General features: G+C 35.6%; 1 protein-coding gene across 1 annotated transcript in view; it reads left to right on the top strand.

Annotated features, from left to right (window-relative positions):
- The window catches only part of STPG2 (sperm tail PG-rich repeat containing 2), a 181,474-nt gene that overhangs the window by 123,858 nt on the left and 33,874 nt on the right, over window positions 1-23,742 (top strand). The window lies entirely within an intron of this gene.

The raw sequence follows: 23,742 nt of genomic DNA, 5'->3' as shown, positions 1-23,742 counted from the left end.
TCCTATTAAACAGGAAACAGCAGGTGAAGCTAAGCAGAATCACATCAGATACCTGTACAATTAGCACAGGGGCCCCCCAAGGCTGTGTGCTCTCCCCACTTCTTTCTATATACCAATAACTGCATCTCTAATGATCCATCTGTTAAACTACTGAAGTTCACAAATGACATATCAGTGATCGGTCTCATTTGAGACAATGATGAATCCACATACAGACGGGAGGTTGAACAACTAGCCTCATGGTGCAACCGGAACAACCTGGAACTAAACACACTCAAAACCATAGAAATGGTGGTAGACTTTAGGAGAAACCCTTCCATACTTCCATCTCTTACAATACTAGACAACACAGTATCAACAGTAGAGACCTTCAAATTTCTAGGTTCTACCATATTGCAAGATCTAAAATGGACACCTAACATCAAAAATGTCATCAAAAAAGCACAACAAAGAATGTTCTTTCTGCGCCAACTGAGAAAGCTCAAACTGCCCAAGGAGCTGCTGATACAGTTCTACAGAGGAATTATTAAGTCTGTCATCTGCACCTCTATAACTGTCTGGTTTGGTTCTTCAACCCAACAAGACAGAGACAGACTTCAGAGGATATTTAGAACTGCAGAAAACACAATTGCTACCAACCTGCCTTCCATTGAGGACCTGTATACTGCACGAGTCAAAAAGAGGGCTGTGAAAATATTTACAGACCCCTCACATCCTGGACATAAACTGTTTCAACTCCTAGCCTCAAAACGACGCTATAGAGCACTGCCCACCAGAACAACTAGACACAAGGACAGTTTTTCCCTGAACACCATCACTCTGCTAAACAAATAATCCCCTCAACACTATCGAACTATTTACTAAGTCTGCACTACTATTAACCTTCTCATCGTTCCTATCACCCATCTCCTTCCACTAATGACTGTATGACTGTAACTTTGTTGCTTGTATCCTTATAATTTATATTGACTGTTTCCTAATATGATTTGATTGCTTATTTGTACCCTATGACTATCATTAAGTGTTGTACCTTATGATTCTTGATGAAATAACTTTTCTTTTATATACACCAAGAGCATATGCACCAAGACAAATTCCTTGTGTGTCCAATCACACTTGGCCAATAAAATTCTATTCTATTCTATTCTGTTTATTTTAGTATTATCCACTAGCACTATTGTGCTGAAGGCTTAGCATTTTCTTTCAAAGTTCATTTTCTGGACCTTTAAAATCAGCAGGAAACACTTTACTTGAGATGAAATGTCGCATAAAAGAATTCTGCCAGGGGCATCTTTCCTTTCCCTTCCTCCAAAATAGAAGATGAGATTTCTGAAAGTTCAATCATTTAATGTTTGAGGTTCCCCCCCTCACATTAACCAGTAATACCAGTAATACCTGAATTTACTTCCTCAAACAATAGTGTTTTTGAAATAATGGCATAGGGAAGGTGTTAAAGCTGACACTTTCAGGCTTGCTCTAATGACAAGGAAATGCAAGGGATGTTAAGTTATAAATTTAATTTTGAGGAAAGGTCCATATATGGTCTGGAAAAGTCAAGAAGAGGTAATTAAACTATTGATCTACTTCAGTCACTGTTCTTTGAGTTGATTTGTTTGCTTTATGGGTCCCTAACCAGGGCTGACATGTATACTTTAGGGATCCCAGGTAAAATATACTATCCTGTTTTCCCCAAAATAAGACATCCCCTGATAATAAGTCCAATTGGGTTTTTCAGCACATGGCAATAAGGCCAAGCGCTTATTTCATGGTTCAAAAAATATAAGACGGTCTTATTTTCGGGGAAACACGGTATCTTTATTCAAATTTTCTTAAGTCATTAATTAATTAATTAATTTTTTATACAATTTTTTTTTAATTTTTCTTTTAATTTGATTTATATGCCGCCCTTCTCCGGAGACTCAGGGTGGCTTACAATGCGTTAAGCAATAGCCTTCATACTTTTGTATATTTATACATAGTCAGTTTATTGCCCCCATAATCTGGGTCCTCATTTTACCTACCTTAGAAAGGATGGAAGGCTGAGTCAACCTTTTTTTTTTTTTTTTTATTTGATTTATATGCCGCCCTTCTCCGGAGACTCAGGGCGGCTTACAATGTGCTCAGCAATAGCCTTCAACCTTTTGTATATTTATACAAAGTCAGCCTTGAGCCTGGTGAGATTTGAACTTGCAGTAATTGCAGGCAGCAGATGTAAGTGGATGTTAATAACAGTGCTTTAGTCTGCTGAGCCACCAGAGCTCCTTTCTGTAGCCACCCATCTCAGTCAATGACTTTGGGCGTCTTACAATTAAAAACATATTATATATTACAATTAAAAATACTAAGAACATTTTAAAACAATAAAAACACTAAAAACGTCCAGATTAATGTGAACAGAGTTGGAAGAGTTTAAGGGTTCTCGAGTATAATCTCTTGTCAATACAAGAAATCTGCTGCCACAGCATCCCTGTTCAGTGGTATCTACTTAAGCATCCCATCTAGAGCAGTGGCCCCCAACCTTTTGGGCACCAGGGGCCAGTTCTGTGCAGAAAGGTTTTTCTGTGGAAAAACCACAGAAGGGGGCGTAGTTTTGCATGGACCGATTGCTAACATGCCACGGACCAGTGTCGGTTTATGGACCGGGGGGTTGGGGATCCCTGATCTAGAGATGTTCATGATTTGCTGAGACTGTCTTTTCCAGTATATAAAAGCTCCTATCTCTGCCTTATGAGTTAGGAAATGTGCACGTTTATCAGTGAAGCTCATTTGGGCAATTCATTTCATTGTCTCTTCCAACATGGAATACAGTCTCCAATTTTTTTTTATTTTATATTATTTGTACATATCAATGTGTAAATGGTGTAATATCTGAATTTCATATATTTCAATAAAAATAAACATTATTACACACAATTATTACATTTCATTTTCATTTTTTCAAATTGTTTGCACATATCCTTTACTTCAGTTTTAAACCTTCTTCTTACTCTTCCATGTATCTTAATATATTGGTGTGTGTGTGTGTGTGTGTGTGTGTGTGTGTGTGTGTGTATACTATAATTCTCTTATTTCTATCTCTATTTTAACTTCCCCCCCTCCTATCACTATAATATTCGAAGACGTGATAATAACATTTCTTTTCTGTTCCCTACTGTTACCACAAATAATCACCCATTATTTAATTCACTATCATTCAAATTCTAATTTTCCAATTAAAAACTTAATTCTTCTTCATATCTCTGTTGATATTTCCCATCCTTGAAATTCTATTATTAATACACATGTTTACATTAAAATATATTCTTCCATTATCTAATCACCTGTTATTTAATTCTAACATTTCACTATTAGCCATATTTTTATACATGTTTAACTTCCACACTACATACAAAGTAATTATCCATTATATAGTTCTAATATTAATGCACATTATTGAAATATTTTCATGGAATATCTTTTGCTTTACTTTCCCTTTCTTTTTCCTTTAGCCATCTTCTCTTGCCCATAACCCAATTTTTACTCTTCTTCTTCTTCTTCTTCTTCTTCTTCTTCTTCTTCTTCTTCTTCTTCTTCTTCTTCTTCTTCTTCTTCTTCTTCTTCTTCTGGGGGGGGGGTTGCTTCCCATTTCCTTCTTTTAATTCTTTTATTTCATCTACATTTAAGTCTACATTTTGGCTACGTATTCTAGCTTTTTCTCCCCTCTCTACCTTTCCCCACTGTCTAGTTTGGAAGCTGTCCGTTCTAGCCCTTGTCTCTTTTCTCCACCTATCTTCCTGTTTCTCCCATTCCCTTCCAACATGGAATGCATTTAGGATAGCTTTAGGATAGCTTTTGTATATTTGGCCTATTTAGGATAACTTTTGTATATTTGACCTGTTTCAGTGTACCTACTTTTATTCAAATGTTTTTGCTCTTACCAGGTAAATGCAGTAAGCAAATGATTGAGACTCCAGTCTTTTGTTATTCGCATTCAACATAGGTTTTTTTCCTGTCAGTGTGGATTCCTCCTTCAGCAGGATCAGCTGTGTAAAGACCTTTTTTGAGCGTCAGATGAAATTTATTTATTTATTTATTTATTTATTTATTTATTGGTTCGCTTTATATGCCGCCCTTTTCCGGAGACTCAGGGCGGCTTACAATGCGTTAAGCAATAGCCTTCATACTTTTGTATATACCTGCTTAGTAGGGTCCCCCCCAAGCGGTATTCTTTTTTATACAAAGTCAGCTTATTGCCCCCGCAATCTGGGTCCTCATTTTACCTACCTCGAAAGGATGGAAGGCTGAGTCAACTTTGAGCCTGGTGAGATTTGAACTTGCAGTAATTGCAGGCAGCTGGTGTTACTTAACAGTGCTTTAGTCTGCTGCGCTACCAAGACTCTTGAAATGGGTGTTCCACTACACTAAAAAATCTGAGCCATTGAAAAGTCTAGAAATGCTACAGTGGATAAATGCATCTACATTATGTAATTGTGGTGAGATGAAATAAGATCAAGACTGTACATTATCCAAAAGTAGGAACCAAGCATTGAATATTGGGTTACAGATTCAGTTGTGCAATGTGACACTTCCTTGTCTCAGATACTCAATTGCTAGCAAAAGGATTTGGGTGGGTAAGTAGTAGCTTTGTTGCCCTGACATTAGAATGGTCTTTCCTTCTCCCCACAGTAGTTCTGTTTCAGGTTTCACAAAGGGATGTGAACTTGAGTTAGGAACCATAATTCCCAGGTACCAGATATGATTTTGAAAAGCTACTGTTTTGTCTAATTCTAACAGATAAAATATTTAAATCTTATATAGGCTCGGTATAAATAGTGGGCTGTAACTTTCCTGCAAGGTAAGAATACTATAAAGATGAGCATCAGACATTGACATGCTACACAGTTGTATGAGTAAGGCTGGTTTGAAAACCTATGCTCATAATTGTTTGCTTGGAGATTCCATACTTCAGATAATTCCTTGAATTATACTTTGAACTGTATGATTAAATTCATCAAAAACAATTGTCTTTGAAATGAAAAGTCCGAAAAAATAAATGTTCTAATGCTCAAATAAGAATTATTCATATATTAATATGGGTGATCCATTTAAAATAATCTGGTAATTCCATATGAAAATATTTCTCGGTTTTTATCCAACTAATGTGTGCTCTCTCTTTCTCTCTCTTCACATATACACACAAGGAGGAAGGGAGGAAGAAAGGGAGGGAGGGAAGGAGGGAGAGAGAGAGAGATGTATATTTATACACATATGCAAATAGCTCTGGATTTAATAACTGGAAAACAATGGATAGCCCTTTGGCAGGTATGCGTTTTTATATTCTCAGAACTGCTTTTGAACATGTGTCACAACAGTAATTGCCAACAGAATAACAACAAAAATTTATTGCCTGGCTTAGTGGCATAAATATGAAATACGGTGTTAATTGGGTGTTGCCTCCTGGATAGCACATTTGCAATTTTAACAGTTATACTTTATAGACTACAAGTAGGGAAGTCCATTTTTTCAGAGTTTAAAAAATTTTCAGGTTAAAAAATCATTACACATGATAACCAACATATTAAGAGAGTAAGGTTTTAATTATCTCCCTGTTGCCAGAGCTTTGACTTTGTCTAGTTGTATGCATTGTGAATGTACAAAGGGATATTTAAAAGGACATACTTTCAATTATATTATAAAGTGGATTGTCCACGTTTGATGTCTAGTGGTTAAGGCACCAAGTTAGAAAGTGGGAGACCATACATTCCTAGTGTTGTCTTAGCCATGAAAGCCAACTGGGTGACCTTGAGCCAGTCACTCTCTCTCAGCCCAACCTACCTCACAGGGTTGCTGTGGGGAAAAGAGGAGGAGGAAGGTGTGTTGAATAGGTTCGCCACCTTGAGCTATTTGTAAAAGTAATAAAGGCAGAATACAAATAAATTTGGGCACAACTTGTCTGCTTTAAGTATACTTTCATAGAATCTCAGATTCATAGAGATAGAAGAGACTCCAGAGGACATCTAATCCAACCCATTGCCCAATGCAAGATCCACTAGAGCGGGTTTCAGCAACCCGCGGCTCCAGAGCCGCATGCGGCTCTTTCGTCCCCCTGCTGTGGCTCCCTGTCGGCTGAACCCATCATTGGCTGGCCCCACCGGTCGCCCTCCCCTTCCAGTGACTTATGTCACGTGACTGGGTGAGAGTGAATGATGTCGAGTTGGCCACACCCACCCAGGTTTTGTGGCTCCCTGTGTTTTCTTTTCTGTGGGAAATGGGTCCAAATGCTCTTTGAGTGTTTAAGGTTGCAGACCCCTGCACTACAACATCTCTGAAGCATCCAGTCTCTTTGAACAAAAACTCACCACTTAGTCCGTCAGCCTGTTTCACTGACTAATAGCTCCTGACATCTAGCTTGAATGTACATCCTTGTAGTTTTAAGTTTTGATTCAAGTTCTGGGGCAAGGGATAAGTCCACATCTTCTACTATATGACAACTCTTTGGATTTTTGAAAACAAACATATTCTTCCATAGCCTGTAATCTAAACACTTAGATGCTTTAACTATTACTCATTGGGCTTATTTTTCAGTCCCTTACCATCTTGACTGTTCTCCTCTGAATTTGTTCCAATTTCTCACTACACTTTTCAATTGTGTTGCTTGGAACTAGACATCGTTCCACCACCACCAGCACCGCCACCCACTGTAGTGAGTGACTATAACAAATAATCATGACTAGTAGAACAATTGCTTCCCATGATCTGGACTCCATAATAGAATAACAGAGTTGGAAGGGACGTTGGAGGTCTTCTAGTCCAAACGCCTGCTCAAGCAGGGGACCCCATACCATTACAGACAAATGGTTGTCCGGTCTCTTCTTAAAAGCCTCCATGATGGAGTGCCCACAACTTCTGAAGGCAAGCTCTTTTGCTGGTTGATTGTTCTCACTGTCTCATTGTTCTGAATGTTCCTGTTAATGTATCCTAAGAGAACGTTTACCATTTTAGCAGCTGCATCACATTGTGTTTCATGTTTAAGTTGTAATTAACAAAGATGCCCTGATTCATCCCACATTTGCTCGTGCCAAACCAGGTTGTGCCCTTTCACATTTCTTAAACCAGTTTCAGAACTTTACATTTCTTCCTGTTAAATTTCAGTATTTCTCTAAGGATTACCAAAAAGAAAACACAATGTCGTCCTCTTTAATGTATGCTCTTGAACAGCAAATCCTATTTTCAGTGTCGTTCTTCTTAATAACAACATTTCCAATGTGTCACAGTCTCACTTGTCATTCCTGATGCTGTCTTCTGTACTGGTAGTGTAAATGTTTATTTGTTTCAGTTATGTTCCATTAAAAATGGAATCTTACATTTTAAAAATAAATGTTCTAAATGCTGTACTTTGTTATGCATTATCTTTACTTTTTAGTCAGTGATAAGTGCAGTTTCACATAAAGAATTTTTAGTAACTACTTTTCTTTGGACACTTACTGGATTGTATTACATATGGTTTATATGTACTAGGAATGTTTCAATAATATGAATGGCCCCAAACTTTAACTTTTATATAACACTTCTGTAACAGCTTCATGAATTGGTATCCATTAAAACCTTTTAAGCACTAGAAAATAATTCACGCAATGTTATATAGTCACATAGAAAATATTTTTAAGAAGTAACTTGTGTTTAGAGATGCATGATACAGGCATTTCACATAAGTGAATGATTTTACCATAAAAATGCTAACTTTTAAAAATCTGTATTTTCTTCAGACTTTCTTTTTCTATTAGTATCCATGTCATATGTTGTTCAGTCACTAAGTCATGTCTGACTCTTTGCAACCCCCCTGGACAACAGCACACCAGGCCTTTCTATCTTCCAGTGTGGCCCAGAGTTTTCCTGAATTCATGTTCATTGTGCCAATGACACTATCTAACCATCTCGTTCTCAGCTGTCCCTTCTCCTTTTGCTTTCAATCTTTCCTTATGTCAGGGTCTTTTCCAATGAGTCCTCTCTTCTCATTAGGTGGCCAAAGTATTTGAGCTTCAGCTTCAGTATTTGTCCTTCCAAAGAGGGTTGGTTTCCTTTAGGATTGACTGATTTGATCTCCTTGCAGTCCAGGTGTCTTCTCCAACACTACAATTTAAAAGCATCAGTTCATCGGCACACAGCCTTCCTTATGGTCCAACTCTCACAGCCCTGGGAAAACCATAGTTTTGACTATATCTGTGACATATACAATTTTTAATTCAATACTTAACAGAATCTGTAATTCCTAGGCAGGATATGTTCATTTATCTCCTGTATAGTAGCAATGAACTCTGTGACATCAGTGAGACAAATTACATCAGATTACTCTTTGTTGCCAAAGCAAGAAAGTTTTTCTTAATGGGCACAAAATATCTGCTGGAACTCTTGAGTTTCTGTCTCCCTTAAGATTTTTTATTTCTCTTTTAGGGGAAATATTTTGTCCTGTCTTTTTAAAATATTCCTCAAAATATTTCATTCTTCTAGGAGAGGGATGAGTGCTAACTTTCTACATTATTAAAAAGTTTGTCTTGAGAGTTTAAGTATGAGAGTTAGAAACCAAGGTTCTCTTAACTTTTGGAAAAAGAATGGGAAGTCACATTTTCTCCTTTCTGGTCTCCTTTAAACTTGCTATACTTTTCCATGAACAAAAGAAATCCTTAGCGATCTAGGATAAAAGCAAAAGCAGTGAAATAATGGGCTTTTAAATCTTGAAATAGATTTAATTTTGAAATGTAACAGTTTGATACATTTGAACATTTACCTGCACACCTTTGTATTCATCAGCCCCGGGTGAGATGAAATTGTCTACAATAAAAGACGTAGCCTGCAGTAAATAGGAAACACACTAATTTTTAAGAAGCATGCTCGTGTACTCTACAGAAACACTTAAAGTGTTTTCTTTTTTAACAAAATAGCGGGGTTTTTGCCAGCCTTTGTAACACAAAAACACTTTTAATTATACATGCATTCAAGCAGCTGCTCTAGCACAGCAGTTTTGCCAGTTTTGTGGCCACAGATGTCCTTCACAGCCAGCTGTGTTTGTTTAGTTTGAAGTTCTGTGTCATTACTTGTAATTGTGGTTATTTTAGACTTCAGCCTCAGGTTTGTTTGTTTTTTAAATAAGTTCAAGATCAAGATTTTTCTGCTTAAATGGAGAGATGTACAACATCTTTGTTACTTTCTGGGTTATTTTGCCAAATCTTCTTTGTTAAGTGTGACAGTACAGGGTAAACAAATTAACTAGAGAAAAGATCACAGATACTGCTCACAATGAATGGAGAAAAGGAAAATGCATGGCACCTGCCCTGAATGTATTTGTTTGCTATAGGAGTGAGAGGCCAGCCTGAGCACTTTAGCATAACTAGGCTCAAGCCTCTTTATAGAGCCTCAAGGCTTTTATGAGTTTTCTTTCGACTTTAATTTGACATTTACGCAAATATTTACATGTTTGTACGTGCATAACAAAAAATGTCTGTAAAAATAGTATCTAATGGTACATAATAGAGAAAAATGATGTGTTCAGTAGGACATCATTACCAGCTATTATGCTGATAATCTTGGTTGAGAACTGAAGACCGACTTTTGAAAGATTTGCGAAGTTTGGGAAATTATGATCTTTATATTTATCTTCTACTTGGAGAGAAAATGTTGGTGCTAACTCTCCTGTGCCCTGAATAAATGTGTGAATCCATATAGCTATTCATCATTACCATTTATCTCTCAAAAATTAATATGTATAGAAAGGCCTATATATTTGAACCATCCCGACAAACATTCATTAATGCTTTATCTATGATTACAAGTACAAACATATTTTTTGAATTTTGAGAAATATAAAACAATTCTGCTGATAAAAATAGATATGTACCTGGTATATATAAAAATAGATAAATACATCAGCATAAACTAATTCACAAATAAGAGAAAATTGAGATTTCAAGCTAGCTAAAAAAAGGTGGCCTGAAAAAATTTCCTCCTCTTTGTGATAAGATTTGTATGATTAAAAAATGCAGACAGCATTCTTAATAGATCTTACATAGCTGCTGTTTCTCAGAGATGCCAGTTTTTTTTCATAGTAATAAATAATAATAATAATTTCCAATTGGAAATCTAGACTGTGTGCATTGTCAGTGCTGGTAGGTTTAATTCCCAGTAGATTAAATACTCTTGTGCTAGAAGAGGCTTTTTTCCTTTATAGTCACATATTTTCAAAGATTTTCAAATTTTCCAAATCTAAATGGAAATGAGAGGTGCTTTGAAAGGGTTTTGTCACTCAAACACCAGCCATCTATTTGTCATAGATTAGGTTCTGTTTTCGGCATACAAGTGGACTACAATGTTTAATGTTTCAGTATAAATTCAATATAGAATATATTATATAGCCATTCAATGAGAGACATCACTAGGCAAGAAGTTTTTCAAAAGTTTTGTTTCCTGAAAAACTTTTAGTGATTTATTCAAACTGAACATCAATATAATGACTGTAACATGTAGGAAGCTTTAGAAATATGAAATTGACTTTTAATTATAATGTATTGTAAAGTATTTAATTGCATAATGTTTCCAGCATGCTGCATAAGTTTAATATGGCCAAAAGTATTTTGCTAAAGATTTTCATTTGTAGTCATTGTCTGATATATCTTGTTGCAATGTTCAACAATAGTCAGCCATCATTGACAGATTACAGTTGCCCTGATATTGTTTTTCCATTGTGGCAATGAACTGATGAAAACTTTCACCATGTTTGCATTTAGATTTTCAGGAAATAAGTCAAGTATGAATGAGAAAATGAATCTTCAGTGACATTTTGTGCTTCGTGGTACTATATGATAAATATCCTATATTTGTCAACCAGCTGAATGTAGTTTGGTGCTCTGTAGTTTCCAAGAAAATTCTCAATGAAATCCTTGAATGTTTTGCAGATAATTTTCTCTGGCCCCACTAACAGATCTTCGAACTGCTTGTCATTGATGTCGTATTTAATCCACAGTCCAAGAACTGATTCTATCCAAGCTCATCCTTAGATATTCTTTTCTCAACCCTTCTTTCATTTGCTCATGGAAGGGTTTCCTCACGCAGGATTTTAGAGTGACTATGTTGAAGAAAGCCCTTTTAAAAGTCCACTTGGTTTAATCTGGGAGTGGGAAGCTCCTGGTTTAGAATATGAAATGAAACTCTGGGACTCATGTAGTTGTTTGTATTCTGACCAGAATTTTTAAAAAGCGAAGTATTTCCAAATAGAGACCACTTATGTGCCTCTTGTATTTCTTTCTATATGTTCATTCTTGCTGTACTTTGTCATCTTTGGCGTATAAAACTAATAATATGTCTGTTTTCTAAAAAAAAATTATTTGGGTTTTGATAGTTTTTAAAATATTTAATTAATAAAATATCATTAAATGATCTGTAGAACTCAAGGCAGAATGCATCCCAAGTAATAGTCAATCCAGGAATTATTGAAATCCCATACTTGGTTGTTTTAATCAGAGTTGCTCTTTGTTTGAATTATCTTTGTTGCATCATCATCATCATCATTTACTTTTTACATACAGTCTTTCAGATAGTTGTGACTGGATTTGATATTTTTGGCTGACAAATTCTTCTCAAGGATCTAAGATAGACTTTGACTCCTCCTTCTCCTCCTCTTCTTCATCCTCCTCCTCTATTGGAAAATTGGAAAAAAGATTTGGATATATTCAAGTATTCTGAATCTTTATTCAAGTAAGATTTGATGTATTAAACTAGACAAAGAAGAAGCAGAATAAAAATAGTTTCTAAGCAAGTGAAGTGAGATCCTAGAGAAGTAGCTGACAGAGAAAACAAAACCATTTGAGCTGATCTTTTACTCTTTTTTAAATGATTACTTGTAAAAAAAGCATACATACATACATATGTACCCATCATCTTATTTCCTTTCAGGAAAAGTAATGTTATGCAAAACACAGGTGAGATAAGCAAAATAAATGTGTAAGATAAGAATGGAAGGAAAATTAACTAAATCTAGTTTATAGCAACAATATTCATTATACTTCCCATACGTTTCTATACTTTCAAGGGATGTATTTTATATGGTTTTAAAACACACAATTTTCTTTATCTTTATTGAACATTCCAAAGAATAAATGCAAAAAAATTCCCATCAAACTTACCACATTGGATGAGTAAAATGCAGGAGAGATCAATTAGTCCCATAAGATGACCTTGTCCCAAATTGCCTATTTTGAGCATTCATAAGTTTGTTAATATTGTCTTAGAGATGAATACTGTTTAAAATTAAAAAGTATACTCTGCAATTATTAATTAACATATTGTAATTTATTGTTAGGTCAACAACTATGAATTTATCATGAATAAATCCTAAAGCCGGAACATGAAATTAAGAGTTTTTGGATATTCCTACCATTTAGAATGTACACGTAGGAATGTGTTGACGATATACTGGCTGGAACTGAATAATTTCTTTTAAAGAGAATGAGTGTAATTTCTCTGTTCTCTCTCAGCTTTGACAGTGAAGCATGAAATAAAGGCATAATGGAAAGAGATCCTTATGTGCATCGTGATCTTAAGTAAATGCCTTTTATCTATTAGAAAAAAAAGGAAACAAGGCAATCGTCTGGCAGATTGAAAAGCTTCTTTGACATAAACATTGAATTGTATTTATGAAGCATTAAAGAAAGTCCTCTTTCCTTTTATATTTCATTTTAGAATGTGTTTGAAACAAAGCCTATTTTTTCTTGCCTTTTGGGGGGGAAACAACTTTCATCTGTTTATGATATTACTGTGATGAGTTTCCTTTCATAATCAATTACATCCAAAAAGCAAAAGGTCACAGAATCACAGAATCAAATAGCCAAAGAGATAATGAAATAGGAAAATGCCAAAATGCTTTTAAACTTACCCATGTATGAGCAAAGTGAAAACTTCAAATGATAGGATCTCTATAAAGTTCACCTAGAAATAAATATACAATTAGTGCAGCACAATGGAAATCTTTCTATTTAAAGTTATAGGCACCACAGGGCAGGATGGGACAGGGCAGGGCAGGAGTGGACAGGAGAGGAGAGGATAAGATTTGAGACCAGGGTGGATAAAAATCAATGATTTTTTTAAAAAAATCAAAAAAATCAGATTTTTTTGATTTAAATTGGATTTTTTTGACTTATCGAATTTATTTTAATAAAAAACTTTTGGGGTAAAAATCTATCGTAAGATAGTTTTCTATTTAAGATACATAAATAATTTAGTTTATTCAGCATGAAATGGAGCTTAGTTATGTAGCATGAGGCTGTATATTCTGCAACACTGGGACTATCGGTGAGTCAACAGTGGGTCAAAGGAGTAGCAGAAATGACAGTTGCTCTTTAAAAATTATGATTTAAATCGAGTTGATTTAAATCAAGCCTTTTTACTAGTGATTTAAATCATGATTTAAATTGTGATTTAAATCAACTCGATTTAAATCAAATCCACCCTGTTTGAGACTCAGGTACTTCATGGTTTGAATTGCAATTGGCAACTGGATATGTTTTGACATTGAGGACTGAATTGGACCATCTTGTTACAATCTACTTGACTCCTTAGCAACTGTGTCTGCAGTATGAGACATAATATGCTTCAATCCTTTCCATTTATCCTGTCTTGGTTCCGGCATGCAAGTGTATGGCTAACTTTTTCTACATTCTGTAATTGTCATTCTTCTCCAAGGGGTTGGACTAAGAAACATTGATTTAGCGCCAGATGATTGTAAAAATATTAGATCAGATGGGCTTTAGACAAAGCTGTAGGACATATTGGTAGAATCATGTTGGTTACATTCCATACTGTAAACAATATTGATCAAGATATTTCTGTTTATTCTTCTGGAATTCTCAACAGCTTCTGCTATCAGTAATTCACCTGGGTTGCTGGGATGAGATGAGACTGGATCTTTATGGGATGAGATTTGACCTGAATCCATGAAAAATAGTTCTATCTTCATGCAGTACTGATCTCACAAGGTAGCAATGGAAAACTCCTATTTGATGCTCCAGGCAAAGGATTCAATGTTTCTTAGCTTATATATCAAACTATTAACAGACATACTTAATTGGCCAGGGAAGATTATAGGAAACATGTCCCACTGTGCAACAGTCTTTCTTGGTATTGGTTTATTTCCAGGTACAATTCAAAATGTGGTTGTAACCTACAAAGTCTAAGTGACTTTTTATCAGTCTGTTTGAAACACATTCTTCCACGTAAATTTGCCAGATCTTTGGGAGAGACCCCAGTTTTCCTTGTTATTAGAAAAACTACTGATAAATTAGTTTTAATCTGGTAGGTATTGTTATCCCTTATTGGTGTGTGTTGGCATGTGTGTATGTTTGTGAGGCTTTAATGCTTATTATTTTACTTATATTTGTGTTTTATTGCTAGCCATCATGAGTGTCTTCTTTGCTTGATACACAAAACAATAGCGAGGGGGTACTATTCCGTCACACATCAAAATGTCTTGTAGCGGCCTTTCTGATTTTGCAGCCATCTATAACCATGCTTCCAATTTTTCATCATCAATGGTTTGAAGTGCTCTTTGATGAGAACAGATTGCTGCTGTTGCTGAATTTTTCTTTCACTGAATTCATACTAGCAGATACCTTGTTATAGTGATGGCAGCTGCTGATGTTGACCAGCTAAGCCTAATCATGACTTTTTGTTCATTGGTCAAATGTGGAACAGATTTTTTTTACACGGTAGAAAGTGAAGCACAGTCCTTTGCTAAGTAAGAATGTAGCAACATCACTTATTAATGCTATTGTTATTTTCCCCTGTCAGAATAGATCATTCATCACATTATTAAATCACTTATCTTGAGCACTCTTTCATTTCATGTTGTTTTAACAACATAGAGTATCTAACCATAGTCCTGCTTTGAAGTCATTTAATATCAGCTCTCTTATCTTTTCAAGCATTGACATTAAAAGACATTAGTAGTATAATGAGTAATTCTTAGGCTGAACCTATCCATCTTGGGACTGTTGAGGCTTACATCCTTAGACTGTTATCTTTAGAGATGAAAGTACATGGCTTTATCTGTATACAATATGGCTTATTGTATTGGTAGCAAAGAAGCTAATTTCTCTGTGCACATTTTAGAGTTCAGTACTTTTAGATCAATATAGTCAATTGACCTAAATATTCAAGACCTTGCATAATGAGGAATCTAACTATGTTTAAAATAAGTATGAAAGAAACAGCTAAACATCTCATGTTCCCAACTATGTAGGCAACCTGTTAGTTTAGGAATATGCCAGTTAGCATTCAGAAGCAACTCAATGTGTGAAAAGGTCCATTAACAGTCACACAAATACATATGCGCCTATATTGTATTTGCAATGTCAAGCTCATAGTTGGTTAAACTGTGTGTGTATGAGAAATTGGCATGTCCTCTCCTGGTTTGATTACAGAACATCCCCAGGCTTGTTATGATGCATTTATGAGGTTTTTGCAAATATAGTTTCTCACATTCAGAGCCATTCTGGATGCCGCCATTGATACAGAGTCAGTTACAAGGATAGGCATGCTGGTGCACTTATGCACACCCCTTTTATGGACCTCTCAGGAATGGGGTGAGGTCCATGGTAGACAACTTGAGGTTGAAGCTATGGGGGTTTGAGGTTGTAATAACGGAGTTGGGTAGAACATTCTAGGCGTTGACCATTCCGTTGCTGAAGTCGTATTTTGTGCAATCGAGTTTGAGCGGTTTACCTTAAGTTTGTAGTGATTGTTTGTCCTTGTATTATTGTGGTTGATGCTGAAGAAGTCATTGACATATATATATATGCAGGGCCTGTGATGGTGCATGCCATCACTTTTCCTCTGTAGTGTCCGTGTTCATGAGTCTGTGCCTGTGTCCATGTCTGTCTGTCTGTCTGTCCGTCCGTCCATCCCACTTACTCACTAATCTAATCTAATCTAATCTAATCTAATCTAATCTAATCTAATCTAATCTAATCTAATCTAATCTAATCATCTGAGAGATTGTTTAAAGAAGTAATTATTAAACCACTTAGGGAATTCTTTGGAGACAGTCTCAAAGTTCAGAAAAATATTGGTTTTTCTAAAGTTGGATGATTGAGTAAAAAGATCATAACAGTGATGGCTTCTCAACTATAGATAGTCCTGGAGAAGCAGATTACAGGTAATCCTCAAATTACAACAGTTCAGTTAGTGATCGTTCGAAGTTACAACAGCATTAAAAAAAAAGAACCATTTTTCACACTACGACCATTGAAGCATCCCCATGGTCACATGATCAAAGTCCAGATGCTTGGCAACTGACTCATATTTATGACAGTTGCATTGTCCTTGTTGGCCTCCCTGTTATTTTCAATGCCATCAACCATGCAGTATTTCTCAATTATCTAAATAATATGGAAATAGGAGGTACTATTTTCAAACAGCTATTTCCTATCTTTCAGCACATTTAATTAGTTTTTCCTTGAAATAGGTACTTCAGAAACAATCATAAGATGCCTTTTCAGGGCTCCATCCTGTTTCCAATGTTTTTCAGTCATCAGAATAAGTAGAGCTAGTGCTATTACAATGTTGCTGATATTAAAATCAATTTCTGTGTGACAACTTTAGATCATGATGTATCTCTTCTTAATATCTTCATATTAGGTATGGATCAGGGTGAAATGCTACCCGTTCAGACCGGTTCGCCCAAACTGGTAGTAATAAAAGCTACTGGTTCAGGTGAACTGGTAGTAAAAAAATGCTACCGGTTCGGATGAACTTGTATTTCCGACGATCAGCTGTGTTGCGTGATTTATATTTGCTAGAAAGCAGGAAATCCTGCTTTCTAGCTAATCTAAACTGCACTGAACAGCTGTTCCCCTCCCTCACTGTTCTACTTACCTTAGAAAAGGCTTCTTAATCTCCTTTTTCAGAGGTGCATGGTAGGGCCTGTGTGCACGTAAAGCACACACAGAGAACCGGTAGCGAAGCGAACCAATAGCAGACTTCGGAGCATTTCACCCCTGGTATGGATGCTAAATTGAAACTATTTCCAACCAAAATGGAGGAACTTAATGTCACAATTGCAGAATAGTAACAGTCTTTTCATTATTTCAATTGCTTTAATTGTTAATATTTTGGGTTCTAATTTTGACTTTTTGTATTATTGTAAAATAGGAAGATATAAAATAAAAAACTACCTGCTACCAGAATATCACCATTTTAGCATTATTATCTGCTGAACCAGTTGATAATATCTTGATATTTAGATTGTTTACTTCTAAGCTTATTGCTGATAAATTTATGGAATCTTAATATATTCTACAAAGGTGCAAAGATATAATATTGATTCCCTGTTATATTAATTTATATTAAGAGATCTCTTGCATCAAACATTTAAGCTTACACATCACTCCTATCTGACTTGGGTTGTCATTTGATAAGATTTTTGTTACAACACAAATCAGGTACTGGTACCATTTTTAAGAAATGATTCAGAACAAATTATAATAAACCTTCATATTTTTTTACATGTCGTTATGTGGAAAAAGCAGGCGCTGAAGGCTGATTTTCAGATTTACAAATAAATAAAACATTTAAAAGTAATGAATATGCTTATATAACGTTCTGTTCTATTTCTCTTTGCTTTCTTAATGTTAATGTGATACAAGGAAAGTAAACCGTCAATAGAGAGAATTACGGTTTTTCTTTTTGAAAAATTCTGACTTTGGACAGTGTCTTTTTGGGGGGGAGCAATAGGAGCAACTACAACAATTTATTCTCCGAGTATGCCTTTTTGTCTAAAAATATGATTTGTTTCTTTTGATGCATTATGGGTTGGGTGGATTCAACATTTTTTTTTCTTTTTCATTCCACCTGCCTATGTTTATATGTAGCATTTCAAAATAAGCAAATGCAAAATCAAGAAATAAATATTCAACCTTTCTCACAGTACATAGTCTCGCACTGTCAAAATGTCACAGGTTAATGGTAAAACTGAACTTCATTTATCTTATTCTGACAGCTCAACCAACCTAACACAATCTAACAACCACATCTCTCCTGAGTCAGGTGATTTTTTTCCCCCTCCCAGCCTTTGTTCTTCCGTTGAAACTACTTGGAACAAGTCAGTGATTTTAAAGAATTCAGGAGATTGTTGCCTGTTGTGTTTCTTTAATTGTTTCTTCAATGGGGGTTGAGAGGATGGAGATAGCCAGGAGAGTGGGAGATGCTAAATTATTTATGCATTGAAATGTTTCAGCATGAAGTCCTTGCTATTTTAAAACAATGGATTTTTTTTTAAAAAAACCAGGAATTGCAAGGAATACCAAGAAAAATGACAGTTATGTATTTTTAATTTCCAGATCTTTCTATTATGCTTCTTTTATTATTCATTAAAGTTAAAAGGCTACTATGTGGAGTTCCAGCTAATTTTGTCCTGCAAAGACTGATAGGATTTTTAATCAAAGCTGTCTGGGACAGGATAGTAAATGAGTTGGAAAGGAATGTAATGCAGACATTTGCTAGTATGAATGTGAATGTAAGAGAATAAGGTGTCCAATTAATGTAACCATGCCCTTTTGTTACAATTTGTGGATAATTGATAAAAGCAGGAGGTCTGATGACTGCCATACCTTTCCTCACTTTTTGGCAATTTCAGTGAGTAAAGTGCTATCCAGTTGGATACATAGCTTTTCTCCTTTGAGCAGCACCCTGTTCTTTTTCAAAAATACAATAATATATAAGAAAATCATATCCAAAGTTGTCTTGGATACTTCCAAATATCCACAATATTTCTTGGATTTCAGCATGTATGCTGAATATATAAGGAAGAGTTTACAGCATTGTCTCACTCCCTTGCACTGTCTATATCAGTAATCAATTTTACAATTACAACAAACTGTAGCCTGTAAGAATGGTGTATCTGTGAGGAAACCAATGGCAAGTCAAGCCAATATGCTAAACCTTTAGGGAAGGTAGTCATCCTGATAATGACAAAATGCAGGGCCAAGAGTGGATAACCAGCACTCATTGCCCAGAATAATGGGATTTAATTTATGAAAAGCATATTCCTGTTCAATATTAATAAAGTATTCCTACAGTACCAGTAGGGATGCTCAGTAGCTAAGATGCTGAGCTTGCTGATCAGAAGGTCGGCAGTTCAGCGGTTCAAATCCCTTGTGCCACGTAATGGGGTGAGCTCCCATTACTTGTCCCAGCTTCTGTCAACTTAGCAGTTTGAAAGCACGTAAAAAATGCAAGTAGAAAAATAGGGACCACTTTGGTGGGAAGGTAACAGCGTTCCGTGCGCCTTTGGTGTTTAGTCATGCCGGCCACATGACCACGCTGTCCGAAGACTTCGGACAGCGCTGGCTATTTGGCTTAGAAACGGAGATGAACACCGTCCTTAGAGCCGGAAACGACGCATGTGCGGGGGAACCTTTACCTTTACCTTAGAGTACCAGTAAGAACAGTTTGATAATGGAACCAGTAACTCAGAAAATGGTGTTTGAGTAGAGGCTAGATAATAAACTGTCTGGCTTACACATGAACACAGTTTCTGGGTAATTTTCATTGAGATTTTTGCATTGAACAGGCTGGACTAGATGGCCTAAATGTCTCCTTCCATCTGTATGAAAAAGATGAGTGACTTCAAGTTAGTCTTAACTTCAAGCAACTGCCTGGAAAAGTCCTTCCAGATTTCTTGGCAAGATTTTTAGAATGGTTTGCTTTTGCCTTCTTGTTAAGGCTGAAAGAAAATGAGAGGACCAAGGTCATCCAGCTGGCTTTGTGCCTGAGGCAGGGTTGGAATTCATAGTCACCTTATTTCTTGCTGGTACTTTTAACCATTACATCAAATTGGCTCTCTGCCTACCTTTACATTAGAAAATTCTTTAGAAAAATTTCAAGCTTGTTCTAAATGCCTTCCTTATTAGATCAATGATGTTTTTTGTTTGTATGAATCCCATGGCTTTATAATAGGGGGAAAAGTATAATTTTTTTTCTAAGAAATTAATTAGGGCATTGAAAAATCTTTTACCATGTTTACAGTATTTGCCTTAAAACCTAAATTTATGCCTCTGTGAACCATTACAGAATTTTGCCTATAGCTGTATTTCATTTTATATTTTCTCCTTAATCTCAGCAGGCAATATTTATGTGGTACCGTGTTTCAAAACTGCCCCCTGTCCCCAATATAAAGGTTCAGAATGATGCTGAAATTAGGAATAGACATGCTACTGAAATAAATGTAAACATAAATAAAATCAACACAGATGGCTGACTCTTATGGCTTATATAATTAATAATGAAGAATGGAAGGAATATAACAGTAGGTCTCAAGGTGATGTCATGTTTACAGTATATTTTTAAGTAATTTATGTTTGGTATAGATTGAATACATTTTCACTGCTGAATGGCAGCTAATAGAGATCTAGCATAATGGAATTTTTATGACAATAGTTCAAGTAGCTTGAAATATAATATTTCTCCAGATTGGCACAGTAATAATCAGTGCGGTCATTAATAAAACCTAAACAATTAATAAATCAACTATAAAGAAATGCTTTTACTTATTATACTTTCTGTAAAGTGTTCTATTATATTGTAGGGCTTCTGTGAAATTAATATGGCAAACAGATGAAGTTGCACTTAACAAAAAATGGTGATGCATACTAGCATGACTGAAAACTATTTTAATAGAAGAAAATATATGTAGCTCAGGGTTGGGCAAGTCCTATGGCTTTAAATGCTGCTTCTAAGGCTGCAGAGAATTCTGATTAGCAGCATCTGTGTTATAGCTGAGGCTTTTTTGGAGGATATTGGGTTTTGCAATGGATAGTGGGCAGCTGGACATCAATCCAATTGTGGTTGTGCAGTTTGTCCAATTACATTGTCATTCATTGCCATATATCAAAAACATCTCAGAAACAACCAGCATGCTATTACAAGCATATGGCATCAATATGGCACATAAACAATCTAAACTAAACCTGCCCAAATATCTAAGTAAATAAAAAAATTCAATAGCGCAAGGAAAAAAACCCCAAGAGTCATCTACAATATACAGAGTAAGAATTGTAATACTTCTAGCACTGGAAGGTCCAATTCTGAAAGAAATAACATTAACCCCACTGTAAGTGTGCATATGTAAAATCAGGCATATGGGAGAGCATATCTTCTACATCAGGGGTGTCAAATTGGCGGCCCACAGACCAGATGTGTCATGTGCAGGCCACGCTCACCCCAGCTCCGCAAAGGGAAAAAACATCACGTGATGGCAACATGATGCTGCGAATTTGACACCCATATTCTAAATGAACTGCCCCTTTTCCATCACAATTAAACAAGAGCAGAAACAACAATCCTTTAGTTAATTTAAATCAAAATAGTATCCATACCTGTATTTGAAGGTTTTGACTCATGAAATAGGTCTTCCTTAGTGTTGTAGAAATTGTTTAGCAAGTTAATTAGCGAAAAGCCTGAAACGGAAAGGCCAGTAACCTGCAATTTTATAACTCAAATTACAATAACAATTTTTGAAAAATGTGAATAAGCTATGGTTGCTTATAACTTGAGAAATAAACTTATTTATTGAACCCTTTGAAAAGTATATTATTCTTTGTTATGTGGACCTTTTTTCCTTCCCTATTCATCTATAAAAATGGTAACCATAGCAATAGCTCCTTGCTTTTCCAATTTTGACCTGCATCATGTTTTCTTGTCAATAAACACACTACATATACTGAAAGACTGTACAAGCAGTAACTTGAGAATAACCCTATAGAAAAATTTGTACTGAAAAATTCAAAGGAAACAAGATTAAAAAGCCTAACACTTTTTAAAATGTTTTTAATTGTCTGTTATTGTTTTTAATCATGGGGCCAAATTTATATATATCTTTTTAATTGTATTTTAATGTTTGTAGTTTATGTTTTTACTTGGCTGTTCACCACCCTGAGTCCTCAGGGAGAAGGGCGGTATACAAATTTAAAAATAAATAAATAAATAAATAAATAAATAAATAAATAAATAAATAAATAAATAAATAAATAAAATTTTTCAAACCATTTTTTTTCTTAGAATTCTCTGACTTGATTCAGGAATAGCTTAATGTAACAGCTTTCCTTTTAGTTAAATTTGACCTTAAAAGGTAATTTTTGAAAGATTTCCAACTCTATGAATCTATTTGGTCATAACAGTCCTTACCTCAAAAGAAAATAGTGTAATCAATACAAATTTATGTATGAATGCTGTGTTATTTTTTAATGTAATAAAGTAAAAAGATTAAAATGAAAATGTAGATCAAATTGTTTTGTTTTTTTTCTTTTGTCTCTTTAACGAAGATAGACATTACTCTCAGTCGGGTCTTCTGGGATCTTACTTCAGGTGTCTTCTATCCTTTTTCCAGATGTATTTTTATCCATTTTCATCAGTTGTCTAATATAATGTATCAGGTGTCTAGTGTAATACATCAACTCTTACTTGACCCAATATTCAGGTTGCCTGAGCATTTTTCCCCATTGAATTATGCCATACCATTCCCCCTGTCTATGCTAATTTTTTACATGACTATAGCATTTTTCTATAATAGTTAGAGAATTATTATGGTTGCAATACTTCAAAAATGACTAGTGTGCAAGCAACTCGGGGGGCCAAGTTTGCAGATTATGCTAAATTATTAAGAATGGTAGAAATCAAAAGTGATTGTGAAGAGCTTTGGAAAAATCTCTTTAAATGATGAATTGCAAATGTAATTCAGATTAAGAAAGTTTCAGGTGAGGCACACAAGGACACAAGAATAGAAACATTGTAGTCTAAGCTATCTGTAATTAACCAGAAAAATGTAAATCCCAGAACATCTGATTGTCCTCATGCAAAACTAATCAGAGGTCAGGATGCCACAATCTGGATGGAATCTGGTGAAACAGACTGGATGCAGGTCAGCAAACATGTAAAACAAAGCTGTATAGTCTCTCCTTAGTCATTCGAACTATATACTGAATATATATTGAGGGAAGATGGATTACAAGAAGACATTGGAGGAAGAAACATCAAGAACCTGTGCTATTCTGATGACAGGGTACTGGCAACTGAAAATATAAATGATATGGAAGCTCTAATAATGAAATGCAAGAAGGGCAGAGAAAAAGAAATGGAGTAAGGATTAAATATAAAGACGACCACTAATAAGCATGTACAGCAACCAGCGTCAGAATTGAGAGTGAAGGAATTAAAGCAGTGGATAACTTCTGCCTTTTAGGATCAGCTTTACTGTGAAGAAGTTAGCAGTTAAGAAATACAGTGCAGGAGTAACAATGATATTCAGGTGCTCGGATAACTATAAAGATCAGTATATCATATAGGCAATGATTTTCCCTAGGACATTCTATGGAACTGAACCAGGGATGGTATTCACTTACCTTCACTACCGGTTTGCAAATGTGAGCACGCAAGTGTGTGCACTTCTGCACATGCACAGAGTGTCAAAAAAAGGGGTGTGATGACGTCTGGGTGGGTGGGTGGAACCTCCTGCAGCCACCGCTACTGATTCGCCCGAACCAGATATACCACCACTGAATACCACCACTGAACTGAACTGAAGGAAGATGGAAAGTCTATTGACACTTTTGAACTTTGGTGCTGGAAAAGACTTCTGAGAATACCATGGATAGCCAACAGAAGAAATGGAAAAGAACAGCCCAGAGCTATCAGTCAAGGCACAAATGACTAGTGTCTGTGGAGATC

Source organism: Pantherophis guttatus, chromosome 8 (genome assembly GCF_059756535.1).
Source record: "Pantherophis guttatus breed Tessera chromosome 8, ASM5975653v1, whole genome shotgun sequence".
NCBI lineage: Eukaryota > Metazoa > Chordata > Lepidosauria > Squamata > Colubridae > Pantherophis > Pantherophis guttatus.
Note: the sequence above shows the minus strand (reverse complement) of the source record. Positions and strands in the feature narration are given on the sequence as shown.